Genomic DNA, 15,485 nt, shown 5'->3' with positions numbered 1-15,485 from the left:
GTACACATTGTATGATTTTGGGCTGTCCCAGATAAAAGATGACCAATCGTGGTGATTTCTGTGGTCGTGGCTCCTAAACGCCGTACAAAGATGGCAGTTGTCATGATCTTGCGACCAAAGATAGTCTGCGATAATTTTCTGTCAGTGTGACAAATTTAGCATAATTAACATAGCATTTAGCGTTTGCTTTTACGACCAACATCTACTGACTAACCAAAAAAAAAATGAAATGGCATATTGATCAATGCAACATGATGCTAAAACTTAAAACTACTTACCTCAAGCTCCATTTGCAAAATTGGCATGCAAAATTCGCAGGCATTAGAAGCACTGTGCCAATGTCATGTGTGAATATGGTGATGAGGCAGAGCAATCCACAGCACACAACACATATTCAGTCTCAGTTGGTAAGAAGACATAGAATAATATATGCAGTCATTTTTATTTCAGTCTGAACAAATGTAAACCATATTTGTTCAATCAATTTGTACAAAACCACCACAGCAAGGATATTAAACATCCAAGTACTTCAGAACATAATCATATGCATTTAAAGCACCCTCCTGCCCTCTCACCAGTCTCTACGCCCAGGTCTTTCTCTAAAAGCACATAGTCATACATTAGTGCTGCCTCTTTCCAAATCATGTCTGCATCTGATGCACAAACATACCTCCCCAATCACCCGGTGGCCATTCAAATCACCAATGCCATCTGTGATATGATTTGTACTGATTTAAGACTATATTCTAGTGTGTAATGTTGCTTTTGTCATTACCCCACACAACAAAATACCCTCTCTGGCTCACTTAGCACATATATTTGTCCCCCAGCTCATAGTGAACAGGTGCACAATAAGGTGAAAATGACAATTGAATTTGTGGTGGGACAAGCTGTCCATTGTACAACTGACATCTGGACAAGCAAACTCTCCGCAAATGCATATTTGCCCTTGAGAAGGTGACTGTGCCATGCAGTCAGGGAGGCAGGTGCTGTAACATGACAGCGCTACTGCAAATGGATTTGTTAAATGAGGGTCACGGTGTTGCCAACATTCAGGAACATATTGGTCAGATGGTAAATTTCCCTATCAGACAGATATGAGAGCGAGATTCTCAGTGGAGTGTTTTGTAACTGATTAAACCAGCAATATGATCAGGGCCATGACTAATTACGACCACATCTGATGCGTGGCACATTACTTAGTGGTAACAAGTTCCTTGAAAGTTTGCCAGAGCGTATGTTATGTCATCTGTCTGACAAAGAATATTTGGAATCATCTAGAGATCCAACAAAGCCAGAGCAAAGCCACCTACCTGATTTCCAAGGCCTCCCACAGCATGCTAATATACAAGATGTTTCCACTTGGTGCAATTCCATCATGTATTTCCCCAAAGCGGTCATGGTTTCAGAACAGTGTCCTTACCCTGGGGACTAAGACAGACGTGAGGGAACATTGTTAACTTACACCATTAGTGGGAAGTGCTGTTTTGAAGCAACTCTGCAAACACAAAGCTTATACAAACACATAAATTACGGAAACACAAACCAGAAATGTCAAGAAACATCTGACCTCATTGGTTCTCGCATATTAAATGAGCAAACCTCATGACGTCTGAGGTCATATCACTATGTTTGATGTAGCAGCAAAAAGAGGAGTGTGTTCTGGCGCAAACGTTCCCTGGTGCTATTTTGCAGTTTGAGAAAACAATTCTGCCTAGTTTAGTAATAAAACCTAGTCTAAAGTCAGTGGTGCGTTATTCAGATGCTATTTTAAGGGTGCATGCTTGGCCATAATGTAGTGTGTACACTTTGCTTCTCTCATCTACACAGACGCAGCAGTTCATATTTTTGCAAACCATACATAATTACAAGGACAAATATTACCACACGAGGGAAATCATTGTGGTGTCCATGAAGATGTGAAAAAATAGGCATAAATCTAGCTCACGTATTTACCCAAATGATTCAGTCTAATTTTAGTAATGACAGATCAAACCAAGACACATCAGTATATAAGGACATCTGAAAAAGTGGGTTGTCCGTCAAGAACCAGGAAACAAAATTCTGAAGACGAAATCACCTTTACCATCATGCAAGTTGCGTGCGCCCAGCAAATCCGCCGTTATAATAGCAATCCGCCATGGAACAAGCGCGCCGGCTCTTAAAGGGAATGTGAGAGGACGCTTTGATTGGTTTATTTCACGTTACGCCCAAACCACACCGATGAATAATGAAGCGACTTCAGACCAACACATTTTAGATTTGTGTCGGGAGATCCGCCCACAAAGTTACTTGCGTTTAGCGTTTGATACTTGCGTTTCAGAACGTTAAAATAGGGCCCTATATGTACAATGATCAATGTTTTGATTGGATCTGAGAGTGAATAAAGGATTACATGATTAAGTTCTCACTACTTGTATGTCCTCTTTGGAGCTTGAACGTTATGGGTTATTTTTTTGTTATGAGGAAGAAAGAAACGTCAAGTTTGGAATGTCAAGGTTGACAATTCAAGTTTGGAATGCCATGAGGATGAGTAAATTAGGACCGAATTGTCTTTTTTAAGTGAACTATTCCTTTGACACAAACCCACTGTGACAGTAACTTGCAGTACATTGGCACAGTGAGAGATGCAAGCGCTCTTCACATACAGTACATCTGCATGTGCGCATGTTGCGTTGGAAGTCTTACTTGGTACTTACCAATACTGTAGAAAGACTGGTATCTCTACTAAATGAAAAGGATTTTATTAGGTTAAAGTGGTATCAGTGAAGTCTAAATAAGATGCCTGAAAAGAAGGGTGGTGTTTTTTCTACTACTGAGTCAACCCAATACTGCATGGAGCAAAGTTAACTATGACTCAGGCAGGGAGCATTCCACACTTCCTCCTCCATTACTGCTCCAGGAGGAGAGATCTGGGCTGTATCACCAACATCTCATCCAGTGGCAGGAGAAAATCTTGAACCGGCACTTGACATTCTTAACAGTCTTTTAGCACAGTATAATCTCTCATTCTTGTGGTAGTTGCAAATGCACCAGACATAAGAAAGAAAATGCTTATCTTCTATAAACTGAACAGCTTTCTCCACATCAGTCAGGCAACGTCCATGCCTTCTGACTCTGTACTTTACGTCCAAATTCATCAACGGCAATTTGCTCCAACACTGGCCAAGGTGCCTTTCAGTTCGGTGCAGTAACAGCACTGCACACATTGCATAGCACACACATGATGTTTTACATTCAAACACATAGACAGAGAAACTGAATGGAACAAAATGCAGGTTCGTGAGATTATATTTTTCTTTTGAAAATATTGTACGGTCTGAAAAGGTCTGCTTTAAAACATTTACATGATTTAATTGTCAAAAAAAAAAATATCATACTGTACTACTGCCTGTTTTAACTAATTTCTCTTTAAAGCCATTGCCTTTGAAAATGCCTACTCTGATTGGTCAGTTGGCCCTCTCTGGCGTGATTGTAGTGTGTTTTGGAAATGTAACTGCACCATAATGGGGTCTCTGCTCCCGAGGCTTTATACAGTATAATATTTATGGTAACCCTCGTTGAAATCGTTGTACCAGTTTGAGCCCAATTTCTATAATGAGAGTGCCTCCTTGACATAGCAAAATCACTTTCCCAGCTGCTCTTTAAGGCTCCAAGTCAGTAGGCTGATGTTATGCAAATGTATAACATGGTGATGTAGCTATGTCACAAAAATAATGGCAGGACTACGAACGAGACATACTTTATCAGGCAACTGATTTCTTTTGGAGTGGACTTAGTGCTTTGTAACTTTGTAGATTATTTGTGTACACCTATATTACAAACTAAAGGAAATGTAAAATAAATAAATTAAAAAACATAATAATTGGTGCCCTTTAGTCAACAATTATTTATTTGGCACTTCATAATATAAAACCGCAATACCTGCAGCGACTCCAGTCAAGCCAGACATGATTTGCAAACACACGTTCAAGTCAGGTCTGATGAAAATAGGGGTGTATGCTTGTTAAGATAATTACAGTAATCTGCATGAAGAGCAGAGTGCATACTCTGATTTATATGTATAATGTTTTGTTCTTTGTTCACTGGTACAAATGTTAATGTAACTTTAAGCTATGTTTAAAATAAATGTCACATTTTAGATTAGGGTCCAATTACCAGTATTAACTAACTATTTAAATATGACTTTTGCCTCAATAAACTCCAATGATGATTGTTAAGTTCAGGAAAATGCTATGGAAGTCAATGGGGTCCATTCAAATGTTTGTTACCAATATTCTTCAAAATATCTTTTTTTTTGGTGTTCAGCAGAATAAATAAATGCATACATGTTTGGAACAACTCGAGGATGAGTACATATCATAAATTATGACAGAATTTTCATTTGTTGGGTGAACTATCACTTTAATGGATAAGCAATTTTTTTTCAAATGAATGAGAATAGATGATGACTTCACTCCAAAGACTGCAACTTGATTTACTTTATTTTACACAAGTGAGGTTAAAAAAAGACAAAGAAATTATCTCACTTCTCTGTAAAATACTTTTCTCCAAAATATGGTTAAGTAGGTACACATACACACCACATATTAAAGAAGTGAAGCAAAATAAAAGGGTAAATGCCAAAAAAGACAATTAAAACTATTCAGCTATAACAGTATCTTTAATGACGGAGCAAGGCAAGGGTGCAATGGTACGCTGTACCAAGATGTATTTGAAATACATTTATTTTTATGCTAAGTATACTACAAATAAATGTACATATGTATGTTATTGTTCCTTAATAAAAAATACCCTACAATTGTACTTTCGGTATACCAAATTGATACACGTAAAGTCTGCTAAATTGGTACAACTAATTTTGCTCTTAATTAACTTTAGTTATCCGGAAGTAGTGCTGAAGTTCAACTAAAGATACACTTTAGCATATTTGATTGTGCTAAAGTGGAACTATTGCAAGTATACTTTAGGTACACTGACTGATATTACACAGTGATCATACCATCCTACTAATAGTGACATTAAAACACATTTAGACTTAATATTGAGAAATGTGCATTGTGCAATAAAAAAGTACTCCAAATAAAGTTGAATTGTAATATATATCAGAAAGTGTTGATATGTCCGTAAATATGTTAATTGCTTTGTAGTATACTTAGTATGAAATAAATATATTTTAATACATTTTGGTATAGAGTTTTTTTCACTAGGGTACACATATTCAGTAAGGGTCTTTCGGTTCAGCAGCATGTGTACCAAACAAAGCGTAGCGTAATTTTAAGGACTGAACGTGTGGAACAGTTGTACTCCAATAATTCTGTATAAAATATTAATTTTGCTAAAATGTTATCCATCCAAAAGTGGAAGTACTTCAAATGACTTCCCCCATTTACAACAGCATAATGAACTGCAGTGCAAAGAGTGTGTCACAGCAGGCTGCAGCAATACTGACACACTTTTCATAAAAAAGGGGAGATTTTGCATTATCCCGCAAAATCACATCTACTGTCCTGCAACAGAGCAGTCTCCAGGTGGTCACCCTGAAATTCAATTGGGTTTAAAGCAGCAGTCATGTGAAAGGATAATTAGTTTAGCTTGCATGGGTCTCTCTCCCATGGGTGGGGGGTCCGTGGTTCACGTCCAATTAAGACTCACACAATCAAAGAAAAAATGTCTGCTGGTGGGCACATAGGAGGCCATTAGAAAGCATGAAGGCCACCTCAGAGAAAGCAGAGATCTATGGCCCTAATGGAAACCATCTCTGCTGTGAGACAGAAGCCTGCTGAGCAGAGGTTGGGATTGAGGATTTGGGATTTAGTGCAAGACATGTTCCTTCTTTTAGTTTTAGTTTTCAAAGCATACAATATTTAGAAGCATTTGAGAATGGAAGAATAGCCGAATGAGACTCCCTGTGAGAGTCTGGGTAAAAGGCTAACATTTTATTATGGTTTAATTTATTTAATTTTTTCAACAAAGCTGTATAGATTTGTATTATTATCCATTTATTGGTTATTGGCGATATATCGTCTTATCAGTATAAGCTACGATTTCAATATCTGTAAATCCATAATAAAAACACAGTGTCCTAACCAGACTCAACGGGTTGTCACGGCATGCGATAAAAGTAATTTTTCCATGTTAGCAGACTTTTTATCCTAACCAGCCTTGATGGCTATACGCAGCGATTCTATTTTAAAAACAGTTTCTATTCCTGCAATGTCATGACGGGAAAAACAACATGCAAACTATGACATGATGATGTGCTTTATTTAATGTTAGAATATCATTGGATATTATTTTGCGTGACCTTTATAGACGGCAATGGATTGAGAAAATGTATTCAAACTGTCAAGGTAAACAAACAAGTGTATTCTAAGACAAAGCTTTTCTGATTGGCTGTGGTTTTTAATTCATTTTGTTGCATCTCATAGTCTTGTCATGACTGGTGTGACAGACAAATTCCTTGTCGCTGGAACCATATCACATCACGTCTGGTTAGGACACGGAGTTGTACTGAGGCCTGTTTCACACTGAATAAGCGGCTGTAACACAGTCTCACCCCAAAACGTCACATACTGACGGGTCTTGACCATACGGCAACATACGACGAAAAGGGTACCCTTTAACGTCCATGTGTGACGATTCGGGTATGGTTGGGTTTAGGTATGCGTTAGGGTACCGCTAGGAGGCGCTGCTGGTGCGCTTATGTCTGCGTCTCATATTGACGTTATAGGGGTACCCTTTTCGTCGTATGTTGACGTATGGTCAAGACCCGTCAGTATATGACGTTTTGGGGTGAGACCGGGCTGAATAAGCAGCAGTGTAAGTGTGTGTAATGCTTAAGTATGCTTTAGCTTTGCTTCCAATGTTCACTACATAGAGTAGTTTCTTTAATATTAACTATTATAACATGCTATCAGGAGTGTATAGTCTGCTCCCTCAATGAGGCATGAAGTCACTTTCCAAAACCTTCACCCTCTCTGCTCCTCTCTGGGGGAATGAGCTGTTAACACCGTACGAATATTGCTGGCTCTTTGACAAATTACTTATGCTCCTCTGTTAAAAGTCGCATTGGATAAAATGTCTGCTATAAATGCATAAATAGAAAAGTCTGCTATAAATGCATAAATGGGAGTGGACAACTGAAAACTATTACAAACCTCATCTTTGGGAAAATTTTCGCTAACATTTTGTTTTGAGGTGATATAGTTACACATTACTACCGTACCGTACACATTACTTACTATAGTAATAGCTGTAAATTATGAACAATTACAAGTAGCTAACCCTAAAACAAACCCTAACTGTAACTCTATAGTAAGTACATTAATTAATATTGCAAAGTATGTATTTGAGCATTTACAATGTAACTATATCATTTTAAAATAAAGTGTAAGCAAATTTTCAATACACAAGGGTTTTGGTCACTTTTTGGAACCCCATCCAAAAATGGCCATTCATTTACAGAGAACAAAACCCAAACTGGTGTTGCTGTAAACTACTTAAATTATCTGGATTAAGTCATATTTACTGATAAGAAAGTGCTGTATGTGTGCCTGTCATTCTCATGTCTTATGTCAAATTCTCAAAATTTGTTGAATTTAAAATAAAAATCAACATTTGAATGCAAAAATAGTGCAAACAACTTGGCCTATGGTACTATCCTAAACAACTAAATATATAAATCTATTTTAATTCATTATTTTATATTGCTTCTGCAAAATACTGTGGTGATAAATACTCTAGGTTAATAGAGTATTTCAACATGTCTTCTACTGAGTTCAGCGTGAAATGTGCAAAAATAACCTCAGCGCTGTAACTTGTAATTTCAGCTGCACATTATCTGTCCCTGCTACAGACCCGCTGCTTATGAGGGCAGTGTGAATACTGCATCTTGTTAATATAGGAACCAAAATAAATATGCAGCTTACGTGTGGTGTGAAACAGGACTAATAATAGTCACTTTCATGAACATCCATCTGGCCATGAATACAAATTGTTTAAAGATTGTTAATGTGATATACAGTATAGTGTAACATGGCAAGCCATTATCTCCAGCATGCACTGTTAACTGCTGTTGCTTTGAGCTTTGATTTCTTAAGAATTTCTATTGGCTTGTTTGTAACAAACGGTAGAGACACCATATGGCCGTGCATATTTAGATGCCACGGAATCACACATCACTGACAGTCCCTGAGAAACTGAACCTTAAGATGTGCTTGTGTGATATTTTGAGGTTTGGTGTGGTTTTGGAGTTCAATGGAAGCTATGAATTGTGCTCAGCTTTGACTGCATTTTTAACATTTCTGTGTGTCTCACTCACACGTAATCGGGATGGTTTTTCAAAAAGAACGTGAACGGCTCTTGGGTGTACAAAAATAGGTCATTACAGACTAATAAATTCTGACGACAATAAAACAGAAGAGGGTGGACCTAATTTTTTGTCAACATCAAAACAGAAATGAAAGAATGCTATTGTTGAAATGAGGTCCTGGCCATGTGGTGCCGCTTATGAAATGCCAAGTCTATTTTAAACACTCTGCAGCTTCTTTGACACAGCAGGGGTAGACAAAGTGTGACTGTGGAAAAAGCTGACTGACAGCAAGCCACGAAAAGAAAACTAGTTCCCCAGAACCTTAAAGACATCCCAGAAGCTGAACACCCTAGCTGTGTTTACTGTGAGAATGAGAGAAACATGCAGTAAAGCCCATTAATCTCCTGAAACGCTCAACTCTTACTTTACGTATTACCTAATTGCAGAGGCAGCGAGGAAACATTAATTGTTTTATGACATTTTTATTTCCTATCATCTTTATTTGCTAAATGTATTTATGAACACTTTTGAAGTGATCATGGCAGTGGGGCTTCAGCAAAGCCCTTTGGCAGTGCACTAATAAGTGATTGCTTCCATGCGCTGTGTTTCAATTAATAGAATGGACGACTGACAGACTGAATGTTACTTATCATGAATTATTCTCAGCAGGAGCTTCTCAGGGGCAGACATGAACACACAAATACACTTATATTAGCACACATATTTGGAAAACTGACAAAATTGTTGCTAATTATTATTTATAGGAATCACGAGTTTGTCGAATATTAACATACATTGGAAAATGAATAGTTCAGTTTCTGAATGCAGATGGACAATATTGTTTCAGCCATGCTAAAACACAATATAGGAACCGTTGATGTGAAGTTACCGTTATGTTCTGTTTGCAATCACATTCTATAGGGCACAGGTGATTGGTTCCTGCTACATCAGTAGCCAATGAGCTCGCTGCTCAACCTTCAAATACTTGGTTAACATTTTCTGTAGCATTGCTGCGCGCTTCAGAAACCCTCCACCTTCCCCAGCTCCACCTGTATAGATCTGATACGGGTAATTCATGTACACTATTTTGTACAGCAGCAGCAGCATGTCTTACTTGCTCACAGCAATGTGTCGTGTATGTATTTGGCAGTAGCAAGTCCCGTACAGCTAACAGTGTAATAGCAGCAGAAGTGTAGCAGATCTATTCCACCAAAATCAAATATAGGCTATCAACATTGTCATATCCATTACCATGCCAAACACTCTGAGAGTTATCATGACAGAACTACTCTCAAGCCAACAGTCAACATTCAGTTTGTATTGGCAAACTTTGGCTACCGAGTTACAAATTACAGTAAAATTGTAATTGCAATTCTGCATCAGTTCAAATTCAATTCTAATTTAAAAGGCATTCTTAATTCACTTCTGAATGTTGCACAACCCTGCAATATATGCTGAATTAATAGATTAATTGAATAAATGTTATAAAATATGTTTACTAATTCATCAGATTAATCAAATGTATATTTGCTAAGAAAACCTTGGTATTGTTTAATCAGACTTAACACATTGATTTTATAACCATAATAACACTAAAATATTATATATAAAATGTCAATTTCTATCTTTGTTGATGAATGTATGTGTATTGTTTTTGTATGCATGCAAACATTACAGTAGATACACTATACGGTATATAAGTATTTACGTTTTTACTAATAAAACCAATCTTTGACTTTGATTAGATATGATGATTATCCATTAAAGGGACAGTTCAAACTGTTGATATGAACCACATTGACTTCCATTGTATTTGTTTTCCATACTATTGAACACTTCCCGTACTCCGTACATCATAAGAAGGATGGCGTCTACGCTAATATTAGTCTCTCTTTTTCTCCCGAGGTTTACCGCTGTCCGCCGTACCCAGGCCGGATCTGATGAAGGACCAGCGCCAGGACACAACGACAACGCAGTCCTGAAGTGTCAACTCTACTCTCCCCTGTGAAGGCCTCCTTCATCTAACAGATAAAACGTTATCGGGATAATTCCGGTTAGCGTGGCTACTCAGACGCGACACAAATTTCTGAATTTAACATTTTTAAGGCCTAACAAGTAGTTTGTTGAGGGTTGATTTGTGAAGGACTACACGCCTGCACACAAATATATTCAAACGCGCATACCTATCGACCAAACACGTGATGTACATGTGCGCGCCGTCTGCGTTTTCGTTGATTTGCGTTTTTGAGGTTTGCGCAGAGAAAACGGATAATCGTTTGCACCTTCGAACCTATTTCAGGGAGTGCGTTCTCGAGACACCAGGCACTTTTTGTGCGGATGGGCGGTCGGAGCGCGTTAAGGGTTTTCTGTTAGCAAGTTTGGGCAAGTTCTGTTAGCAAGATCTTCGCAACTTTACGTTTATGCTAATTTCTATTATCACTGTAAAGCTGCTTTGAAACAATCCATACTGTTAAAAGCGCTATATAAATGAAGGTGACTTGACTTGACTTGACTATTGTCAATGAGACTAAAGGCCTGTTCACACCAAGGATGATAATTATAAATATAACGATACAGATGTAGTTCTAAAAATCTTTCTTAGTATTAAAGGATATCAGAGTCCACACCACAGCTATCACAATAACAGCAAAGATAAACAATGTTGTTGGAATCACTTTCAGAACAATTTTATGTTCAGCAGAAGAAAGAAATTGAGGATGACAGAATTTTCTTTTTTGGGTGAACTATCCCTTTAAGTAAATGAGACTTGTGACTTATTCTCAAAAGCATTCACTTATTTTAAAGACACTTACTGTGAACCGGTCATCTGCTTGTTTAGTGTCATCAAAGAAAAAAAAAACTCTGCATGTACGACATTTTCTGGTTGCTTGGTCAGACTTGAGCAGGGATTGCTTTTATTGATTTTAGGTTTCCACACAAACACACATATTTGCTCTTGTGTGAAAACAATCTTATTTGCTTGGGTTTAGCGTACAAATTTGCTTAGCTTGAAAACATGCACAAAATATTCCAATCTGTGTTCCAACACGGTGTGATCAGACTACAATTCATATTTCCCTCCATGATGTTAGTCTTATTGTGAATGCGTTCTTTTGTGAGTGTTTGAAACATTCATACAGAGGTCACTCATGGGGGATGATATAGAGATATAGGGTGAAATATATGTGACCTGCATATGTGTATTACCTGATTAAATCCAATGAATGATTTGAAATGAGAATTTCATAGATTGCAATGAGACTTAAAGTACACTGGTGGATTTCTTAATCTCATTTGATAAATGACTTTAATATTAGATGAACATTGGCTATCAATCCTTCAGTCTGACACAGATGTATATTTAACAAAGTCACACAGTGATCACCAACATACACTCTATGGCCTTTTGGTTCAAGTATGATGAAATACGCATGCATTTAACCAAATTAGATAATTTGTCTACACATGATTCAAAATCGGAATGCCAAACCACCCGCGATGAATGCCAAACACTGGGAGCAGGTTTTTTTCCTGTGTCTTTTCTCTGAGAGCATATTTTATTTTCTCCATTTCAACTAATTATCAGTACCTCTGAAGCAAAGCCACAATGAATCTTTGAGGAATGGAGGGATTGTTTCAGCAGACCACACAACGCTCAACAGGCAGATCTATTGATCAACACATTAGTTTCCAATATAATTGCTCATTCAAATGCATTCATGCCCCAAGTGTAATTACTCACGCTTTTCTCATTCAGGAGCAAGCAAACAGCATGAGGAATTGTAGACAAGAAAAGCAGCAAACGATAATCCAATAACACACCGCTCAGCTGGGATCTCTATTGCCTGAACTCAGTGGTCAATAATCTAACATCACATAATACATAAAAAAACGTAAAAATTACGTATATTAGTATTATTAACATGAATAAAATATATTCTGTTGTTTATTCATATTAATTCATGGGTTTGTTTATTTTAATTCAACAGACAGATCTCATATTTGCCAGCTTAATGGAAAGTTGGTGGATCTCATATTTGCCAGCTTAATGGAAATAAAATAAAAAAATTGGAGAGTGAGCAGTTGCGACGGATGCATTTATTTTACAGTATATGTGTACTTACTAAAATACTGTTTTTATTAGATAACTACATGGGTTAAGGTTTAGGGTTAGGTTCAGGGTTAGTACCTAGTTATTACCCAGTTATTGCAATTACTATAATAAGTGCGTTCTATGTACATGCAGAACAGGATTGAGAAATAAAATGTAATGCGACATTCTGGCTACGTTCTGACTGTCGGTCCAAATGCAATTTTTTGTGCATATCCGATTGAAATACGATCAGATTTAGCAAGTGTGCACGGCAAAAAAAAAATCACATGAAATGCATTTTTTACAAATCCGTTTCGAGCTACATTCATGTGTGGATTGAAATCCAATTCAAATCACATTTTTGGAAATCTGTTTTAGTCTGACTGCTTTGATCGGATTTCGCGTGGTTTATGTGACTTTCACACGGCACGTAAAACGTAACTCCACACGATGTTGTAAAAATGATAATATAACAGAGACATGTTTTGAAACCAGTGGAGACGATATAAAGCCATGCATACCAGCCTTCTATGTTGATGCAGTAGTGGTCCAATGCGGCGGCCACACATTATCATGTTGTAAATAAGACAACATTTGTTTGGAAAACCCCTCTATACTGCTGTTGTTGTTTTTGGCGTATACCTACCAACGCAACGTCATTGCCATTGAAACCAATGCAGATATTGCTGAAAAAAGAACGAGCGGCATTGACACAAAAATCGGATCTGAACAGTGGACAGTCAATACTACGATTCCTTTATGTCGGATACACAATTAATTAGATTTGGACTGAAAGTATGAACATAGCCTTTGTGTGCTCTGCAATATGTGTTTTTGCTGTGACTGGTTAATAAATACAAACCCGTTTCCACTAAATCACCCCTGTCTACAGTCGTGTAATTCAAGTGTGCAAAAGCTATCTAGATAAAAACACCCAAAAATAGTTTGGTTTGGCAAAAACTGGTACAGCATAGAATGCGTCACTAATATGCATATGTTGAGAATCAGAGCAGGCTGAGTGTTAAAGCAGGATAGGACTGTCAATCAAACAATTAGTAGGTAGGCCTACGTATGCAAATGTGGGTTTAATTAATGTTAATATTAATTAATCCAACCCCCCTAATACCGCCTGCCACAGAATAAAATTAGCAGTAAGTCAAGTAGCAAATCATGGCTCATGGTTGTGATGTAAACTAAACACTATTGGGCAACTTCAGATCTTGGGACAGAGACAAGAGTTCCTACAGAGTTTTGCTTCAACTCTTCAACACACATGAACAAGCTAATCAAGGTCTTCACGATCACTAGAACCTACAGACAGGGTTTGTATCAGGGTCTGAGCTAATCTCTGCAGGACACTGACTTCCAGGACCGACGTTGCCTATCCCATTGCTAAAAATGAGGAAGGAGACTTTCAATATATGTCCCGTCCCAACGTCCAATAAGAAATATATTGGCATGGTAAAATTGTGTTTGACAAAACATTTCAGTGTCTAACCTAGAACATTCTGAACAAACTATTATTCTTGCGAGATGATGAAACAGTTAGTCCTGACCTGAAATCCTTGACATGTCTGATATTTCTTAGTGCACAATTACAGCTGGATTCATTACGGAAGCTGATGACACAGGTTGTCTTGACCTGTACGTCCCACTAGATTGCTCTTCCCAGCCCTTTCCATTATAGATTTATTTTCAGTTTTGACATCATATACACCCACTTTTGTCTTTATTGAATGGTGGCAGGCTAATGGTTAGCGAACACAGCTGATAATACAGCAGCTTCAGCACAAGTCCCAAGTAGGAGGAACCCAAAAAGAGAAAAACTGCTGAAGCCACAATACAACTTCAGCCGCCATAGACTTTTACAAGCTCCATGACAAGTTGTTCCAGATCAGCTGACTAGCAGCTATGGAGCCCCTAAAGGGAAGTGGAAAAGGAAAAGAAAATGAGATGGGAAGAAAGATAATCACAAAATGCTTCCACAATTCCACAATAAACTTTGCGTTCGCTCGCAAAGAGCACAAAAGTTTTGTGCTCAGGCATTGAAATATATTTTTTCCTCACATCTCATATTTTTTTCATCACCATGTCCCTTTAGGGGCTCTGTAAGAAGCACCATATCCTTGATAAATCCTGTATACTTAATTATATATGCATATGGTGCCTTATACATCTTTCTTTTTTCTTTCTTTTAGCACATTTAAAAACAACTTGGTTGCCCAAAGTGCTCCACAATTTACTTAAAAATAATAAGAAAATATATAAACTAATAATAAATAACAAGTAACGTACTATAATTACACACGTTAAACTGTATAAATAACACAAATATAAAAGCTGCATGCCACATGAGATCAGTTTTAAAGCAAACTTGATTCCCTTCCTTCAAATGCAAGGGTTAAAAGATGCATTTTCCACAGAGACCTAAACTCCTTGATTGATGGGGCCTTCTGAATACAGAGGGGAAGATCGTTCCACGGTTTAGGAGCCACTATAAAGGCTCGATCACCCTTTGATTCTTCTTAGAACAGCCAACAACATTTGATTTGATCTCAGAGTCCTTGCTGGTGTGTAAAACTCTAGGAGGTCAGTAGGGGCATACTATGTAGTGCTATAAAAAGCAATAGTAGAATCTTAAAATCAATCCTGGACTGAACCGGCAGCCAGTGCAGAGAGGATAGCATGGGAGTAATATGTTTTTTATTAATTCAACACAAAAATGACTTCCGTTGATGTAATTTGACAGGTTGATATAGTCGGATATAATCATTATTGACTTGCATGAAATCTGTTAATTTAGATGTTACCTCGTAAAGCACAATAGGCTATTTAGTTTATCAGTTAAAAAAAATCTGCTTACAAAAAGCATGAATTGAATGGACTAGGACTGCAACTTGTGCCTGCTCAAAATATGTGCATGAAGTCCCAGGGGCGAACCTTATTATAAGAGAACTGTAACTGATTTGCATGTATCAGCAAAATGGCAAGAAACTTTAACACAAACCAGTGATTCCATCAGTTCAGTTGCTATAATGATATCAAGTTTCTTTGACTTTCTCTGTCTCTCTTTTATGT

The sequence above is a fragment of the Phoxinus phoxinus genome (genome assembly GCF_949152265.1).
Source record: "Phoxinus phoxinus genome assembly, chromosome: 13".
NCBI classification, from domain to species: domain Eukaryota; kingdom Metazoa; phylum Chordata; class Actinopteri; order Cypriniformes; family Leuciscidae; genus Phoxinus; species Phoxinus phoxinus.
Note: the sequence above shows the minus strand (reverse complement) of the source record.